Below are 7,953 nucleotides of genomic sequence, written 5' to 3' on the forward strand. Positions count from 1 at the left end.
TAAGCATTGTGTAGGAGGTTTCGAATACGGAATATCTTCCCTAGTAAAGCGTTGAAGGGAGGTTACCTCAATCATGGATGAAGGGGGAATTATCTCACATATATCTTCTATGGGAGGAAGATTCTTCACATCTTCAGGTTTAATACCTTTCTCCTTGAGAGACTTCTTGGCTTCCCTCATATCTTCATCATTCAATTTAATTAAACCCCTCTTCTTCAATATTGGCGTTGGAGTTGGTTCAGGCGTAGTCCAATCATCATGATTCCGGCCTATTTTAGCCAATAATTCTTCAAATCATTGCCCTGAGTTCTTTTCCTGAAAACACAACCAGCACAACTATCCAGGTATGCCCTAGACTCAATGGTTAGTCCACTATAAAATATATCAAGTAAATCATGCTTTTCCAAATCATGGTCAGGCCGAGCTCTAATAAGAGAGCAAAATCTCGCCCAAGCCTCAGGCAATTTCTCTCCATCTCCCTGGTCAAAATTATAAATTCTCTGCAAAGCAATATGTTGAGCAATAGCAGGAAAGTATTTTCGGAAGAAAACATCAAGCAATTCTTTTGGGCTTTTAATAGAATTAGGTGGCAAACTATTATACCAAGTTTTAGCGTCATCCTTTAATGAGAATGGAAAGATTTTAGCAACAAAGTAAGTACGCATCTTGACATCATCAGAAAACAAGCTACTTAGAGTAGATAACTCAGTCATGTGTTCAACAGCACTTTCTTTTTCAGTACCACAAAAGGGTGTTTTCTCAACAATAGCTATATGAGATAAATCAAGAGAAAAATCATAATCTTTATCCTTAATGTTTATGGGAGATGTGGCAAACTTAGGATCAGGAGACAGTTTATATCTAACAGCATGTTCTGCAAGCAACTTTTTAATTTTTCTTGCATCAGTAGTAGCATTGCATTTTTCAATAAAATCATCATTAAGCTCCACATAATCTTCATCAGGATCATCACTAAAATAATCAAGTTCAGGTGAATTAACAGGTGTAGTAGCATTAGGAGTTTCAGTATTTTCAATTTGTCTAGACCTAGCAATTGTAGCATCTAGAAAAGATCCCAATGAACCACTATCATCAAGCACAGCAGAAATATTATCAATATTATGAGAGTTTTCAGATTCAGCAGAAGTACCCGCATGTGAAGCATGCGGCGGTGAAACAAGTTTATCAATCACAGATGGTGAATCAAGTGTAGCGGAGGTACTCAGAATTGTACCTTTTCTTGTAGTGGATGGTAATATGGCGATCTTAGTATCGCGAGGTTTACCCATGATGGAGAATTTGCAGCGAACAATATTAATCCAAGTGAACTTCCAAATAAAGCTATGCTCCCCGGCAACGGCGCCAGAAAATAGTCTTGATAACCCACAAGTATAGGGGATCGCAACAGTCTTCGAGGGAAGTAAAACCCAATTTATTGATTCGACACAAGGGGAGACAAAGAACACTTGGAAGCCTTAACAGCGGAGTTGTCAATTCAGCTGCACCTGGAAACAGACTTGCTCGCAAGAGTTTATCAGTAGTAACAGTTTTATAGCAGTAGCAGTAGTGAAATAATAGCAGCAGAGTAACAGAGACAGCAGTAGTGATTTTAGTAAACAGCAGGATTATAATACTATAGGCACGGGGACGGATGACGGGCGTTGCATGGATGAGAGAAACTCATGTAACAAAGCAGGGCATTTGCAGATAATAATAAAACGGTGTCCAAGTACAAAGCAATCAATAGGCATGTGTTCCATATATAGTCGTGCGTGCTCGCAATGAGAAACTTGCACAACATCTTTTGTCCTACCAGCCGGTGGCAGCCGGGCCTCAAGGGAAACTACTGGATATTAAGGTACTCCTTTTAATAGAGTACCGGAGCAAAGCATTAACACTCCGTGAACACATGTGATCCTCACATCGCTACCATTCCCTCCGGTTGTCCCGATTTCTCTCACTTCAGGGCCATCGGTTCCGGACAGCGACATGTGTATACAACTTGCAGGTAAGATCAATAAACAATGAATATCATGATGAAACAATAACATGTTCAGATCTGAGATCATGGCACTCGGGCCCTAGTGACAAGCATTAAGCATAACAAGTTGCAACAATATCATCAAAGTACCAATTACGGACACTAAGAACTATGCCCTAACAATCTTATGCTATTACATGACCAATATCATCCAATCCCTACCATCCCCTTCGGCCTACAGCGGGGGAATTACTCACACATGGATGGGGGAAACATGGCTGGTTGATGTAGAGGCGTTGGCGGTGATGGCGGCGATGATCTCCTCCAATTCCCCGTCCCGGCGGAGTGCCAGAACGGAGACTTCTGGCTCCCGCGACGGAGTTTCGCGATGTGGCGGCGTTCTGGAGGGTTTCTGGCGACTTCGACTTCTCCCCGTGCGTTTTTAGGTCGAGGCCGATAAATAGTCCGAAGGAGGGCGTCGGAGGCCGGCCGAGGGGGCCACACCACATGGCCGCGCGGGCCCCCCCTGGGCCGCGCCGCCCTATGGTGTGGGGCCCTCGGGCCTCCACCTGAGTTGTCCTTCTGGCTCCGTCAGTTTTCTGGGAAAATAGGGCCTTCTGCATAAATTCCGAGGATTTTCTCGAAAGTTGGATTTCTGCACAAAAACGAGACACCAGAACAGTTCTGCTGAAAACAGCGTTAGTCCGTGTTAGTTGCATCCAATATACACAAATTAGAGGCAAAACAATAGCAAAAGTGTTCGGGAAAGTAGATACGTTTTGGACGTATCAGATCACCCAAGGTTTATCGAACTCAGGGAGGAAGAGGTCAAAGATATCCCTCTCATGCAATCCTGCAACCACGAAGCAAGAAGTCTCTTGTGTCCCCAACACACCTAATAGGTGCACTAGTTCGGCGAAGAGATAGTGAAATACAGGTGGTATGAATATATATGAGCAGTGGCAACGGCACTAGAAAAGTGCTTTGCCCAGGACAGTAAACAAGCAGTAGTAACGCAGTAAAACAGTAAACAAGCAGCGATAGCAGTATTTAGGAACAAGGCCTAGGGATCATACTTTCACTAGTGGACACTCTCAACATTGATCACATAACAGAATAGATAAATGCATACTCTACACTCTCTTGTTGGATGATGAACACATTGCGTAGGATTACACGAACCCTCAATGCCGGAGTTAACAAGCTCCACAATTCAATGTTCATATTTAAATAACCTTAGAGTGTAAGATAGATCAACATAACCAAATAGATCACATCAATACCATCATAGTAATAGTTAACTTCACAATCCACAAGAGATCACGATCATAAACTACGCCAAGTACTACATGATGCACACCCTGTCCACTTTACACCATGCAGGAGGAATAGAATACTTTAATAACATCACTAGAGTAGCACCTAGATGAATTGTGATACAAAACTCATATGAATCTCAATCATGTAAGGCAGCTCATGAGATCATTGTATTGAAGTACATTGGAGAGAGATTAACCACATAGCTACCGGTACAGCCCCGAGCCTCGATGGAGAACTACTCCCTCCTCATGGGAGACAGCAGCGTTGATGGAGATGGCGGTGGTGTCGATGGAGAAGCCTTCCGGGGGCACTTCCCCATCCCGGCGGCGTGCCGGAACAGAGACTCCTGTCCCCCAGATCTTGGCTTCGCGATGGCGGCGGCTCTGGAAGGTTTCTCGTACCGTGGCTTTTTCGTATCGAGGTTTTAGGTCTGGGACCTTTATATAGGCGAAGAGGCGGCGTCAGAAGGTCGAAGGGGCAACGACACCATAGGGCCGCACGGCCAGGGGGTGGGCCGCGCCACCCTATCATCTGGGGGCCCTGTGGCCCCCCTCTGGCGGCTCTCAGGTGTTCTGGATGCTTCCGGTGAAAATAGGAACCTGGGCGTTGATTTCGTCCAATTCCGAGAATATTTCGTTACTAGGATTTCTGAAACCAAAAACAGCAGAAAACAGCACCAGGCCTTTCGGCATCTCGTCAATAGGTTAGTTCCAGAAAACGCATAAATAGGACATAAAATGTGCATATAACATGTAGATATCATCAATAATGTGGCATGAAACATAAGAAATTATCGATACGTCGGAGACGTATCAGCATCCCCAAGCTTAGTTTCTGCTCGTCCCGAGCAGGTAAACGATAAACAAAGATAATTTCTGGAGTGACATGCCATCATAAACTTGATCATATTGTAAACATATGTAATGAATGCAGCGATCAAAACAATGGTAATGACATGAGTAAACAACTGAATCATAAAGCAATGACTTTTCATGAATAGCACTTTCAAGACAGGCATCAATAAGTCTTGCATAAGAGTTAACTCATAAAGCAATAAATCAAAGTAAAGGTATTGAAGCAACACAAAAGAAGATTAAGTTTCAGCGGTTGCTTTCAACTTATAACATGTGTATCTCATGGATATTGTCAATGTAAAGTAATATAATAAGTGCAATATGCAAGTATGTAGGAATCAATGCATAGTTCACACAAGTGTTTGCTTCTTGAGATGGAGAGAAATAGGTGAACTGACCCAACATAAAAGTAAAAGAATGGTCCTTCAAAGAGGAAAGCATTGATTGCTATATTTGTGCTAGAGCTTTTATTTTGAAAACATAAAGAGAGCATAAAAATAAAGTTTTGAGAGGTGTATGTTGTTGTTAACGAATGGTAGCGGGTACTCTAACCCCCTTGCCAGACAAACCTTCAAAGAGCGGCTCCCATTTTATTTTATTTTTGGGTGGCACTCCTTCCAACCTTTCTTTCACAACCATGGCTAACCGAATCCTCGGGTGCCTGCCAACAATCTCATACCATGAAGGAGTGCCTTTTTATTTTAGTTTTATTATGATGACACTCCTCCCAACCTTTGCTTACACAAGCCATGGCTAACCGAATCCTTCGGGTGCCGTCCAACAATCACATACCATGGAGGAGTGTCTATTTTTGTTAATTAATTTGGGACTGGGAATCCCATTGCCAGCTCTTTTTGCAAAATTATTGGATAAGCGGATGAAGCCACTAGTCCATTGGTGAAAGTTGCCCAACAAGATTGAAAGATAAACACCACATACTTCCTCATGAGCTATAAAACATTGACACAAATCAGAGGTGATAAATTTTGAATTGTTTAAAGGTAGCACTCAAGCAATTTACTTTGGAATGGCAGGAAATACCATGTAGTAGGTAGGTATGGTGGACACAAATGGCATAGTGTTGTTTGGCTCAAGGATTTGGATGCATGAGAAGTATTCCCTCTCGATACAAGGTTTAGGCTAGCAAGGTTGTTTGAAGCAAACACAAGTATGAACTAGTACAGCAAAACTCACATAAAATACATATTACAAGCATTATAAGACTATACATCGTCTTCCTTGTTGTTCAAACACCTTACTAGAAATTATCTAGACCTTAGAGAGACCAATTATGCAAACCAAATTTTAGCATGCTCTATGTATTTCTTCACTAATAGGTGCAAAGTATATGATGCAAGAGCTTAAACATGAGCACAACAATTGCCAAGTATCACATTACCCAAGACATTATAGCAATTACTACATGTAGCATTTTCCAATTCCAACCATATAACAATTTAACGAAGAGGAAACTTCGCCATGAATATTATGAGCTAAGAACACATGTGTTCATACGAACCAGCGGAGCGTGTCTCTCTCCCACACAAGCATGATGTAATCCAATTTATTCAAACACAAACAAAAACAAAAGCACACAGACGCTCCAAGTAAAGTACATAAGATGTGAACGAATAAAAATATAGTTTCAAGGGAGGAACCTGATAAATTTATCGATGAAGAAGGGGATGCCTTGGGCATCCCCAAGCTTAGACGCTTGAGTCTTCTTAAAATATGCAGGGGTGAACCACCGGGGCATCCCCAAGCTTAGACTCTTCACTCTTCTTGATCATAGTATATCATTCTCCTCTCTTGACCCTTGAAAACTTCCTCCACACCAAACTCGAAACAAACTCATTAGAGGGTTAGTGCATAATCAAAAATTCATATGTTCAGAGGTGACACAATCATTCTTAACACTTCTGGACATTGCCCAAAGCTACTGGACATTAATGAAACAAATAAATCCATCCAACATAGCAAAAGAGGCAATGCGAAATAAAAGGCAGAATCTGTCAAAACAGAACAGTTCGTAAAGACGAATTTTAAAATTGCACCAGACTTGCTCAGATGAAAATTCCCATATTGAATGAAAGTTGCGTACATATCTGAGGATCAAGCACGTAAATTGGAAGATTTTTCTGAGTTACCTACAGAGAGGCAGGTCGAAATTCGTGACAGCAAGAAATCTGTTTCTGCGCAGTAATCCAAATCTAGTATCAACCTTGCTATCAAAGACTTTACTTGGCACAACAAAACACAAAACTAAGATAAGGAGAGGTTGCTACAGTAGTAAACAACTTCCAAGACACAAATATAAAACAAAATACTGTAGCAAAATAACACATGGGTTATCTCCCAAGAAGTTCTTTCTTTATAGCCATTAAGATGGTCTCAGCAGTTTTAATGATGCACTTGCAAGAAATAGTATTTGAAGCAAAAGAGAGCATCAAGAAGCAAATCCAAAACATATTTAAGTCTAACATGCTTCCTATGCATAGGAATCTTGTAAATAAACAAGTTCATGAGGAGCAAGGTAACAAGCATAGGAAGATAGAACAAGTGTAGCTTCAAAAATTTCAGCACATAGAGAGGCATTTTAGTAACATGAAAATTTCTACAACCATATTTTCCTCTCTCTTAATAACTTTCAGTAGCAACATGAGCAAACTCAACAATATAACTATCACATAAAGCATTCTTATCATGAGTCTCATGCATAAAATTATTACTCTCCACATAGGCATAATCAATTTTATTAGTTGTAGTGGGAGCAAATTCAACAAAGTAGCTATCATTATTATTCTCATCATCAAATATAGGAGGCAAAGTATCATCAAAGAAAATTTTCTCCTCAATGCTTGGGGGACTAAAAAGATCATGAAAACCAGCTTCCCCAAGCTTAGAACTTTCTATATTATTATCAACAATGGTGTTCAAAGCGTTCATACTAATATTACTACCAGCATGCAAATAAGATTCCATAGGTTTTTTAATTTTTGCATCAAACAATCCATGTTTTAAATCAGGAAATAGAATAAGAAGCTCATTCTTGTCCATTATGCCAAACTAGTGTAAACAAGAAACAAAAAGATGCAATTGCAGGATCTAAAGGAAATAGCTTCGAGTACTTACAACGGTGAAAATAGCTTAGTAGCCGAGATCCGGAGTGTGAGTACCTTTTACCTTTCCTCCCCGGCAACGGCGCCAGAAAATAGCTTGATGTCTACGCCCCCTCCTTTCCTGTAGACAGTGTTGGGCCTCCAAGAGAAGAGGTTTGTAGAACAGCAGCAAGTTTCCCTTAAGTGGATCACCCAAGGTTTATCGAACTCAGGGAGGAAGAGGTCAAAGATATCCCTCTCATGCAACCCTGCAACCACGAAGCAAGAAGTCTCTTGTGTCCCCAACACACCTAATAGGTGCACTAGTTCGGCGAAGAGATAGTGAAATACAGGTGGTATGAATATATATGAGCAGTGGCAACGGCACTAGAAAAGTGCTTTGCCCAGGATAGTAAACAAGCAGTAGTAACGCAGCAGTAGTAACGCAAAGAAACAAAGAAACAAGCAGCGATAGCAGTATTTAGGAACAAGGCCTAGGGATCATACTTTCACTAGTGGACACTCTCAACATTGATCACATAACAGAATAGATAAATGCATACTCTACACTCTCTTGTTGGATGATGAACACATTGCGCAGGATTACACGAACCCTCAATGCCGGAGTTAACAAGCTCCACAATTCAATGTTCATATTTAAATAACCTTAGAGTGTAAGATAGATCAACATAACCAAATA

Source organism: Lolium perenne, chromosome 4 (assembly GCF_019359855.2).
Source record: "Lolium perenne isolate Kyuss_39 chromosome 4, Kyuss_2.0, whole genome shotgun sequence".
In the NCBI taxonomy this organism is placed as follows: domain Eukaryota; kingdom Viridiplantae; phylum Streptophyta; class Magnoliopsida; order Poales; family Poaceae; genus Lolium; species Lolium perenne.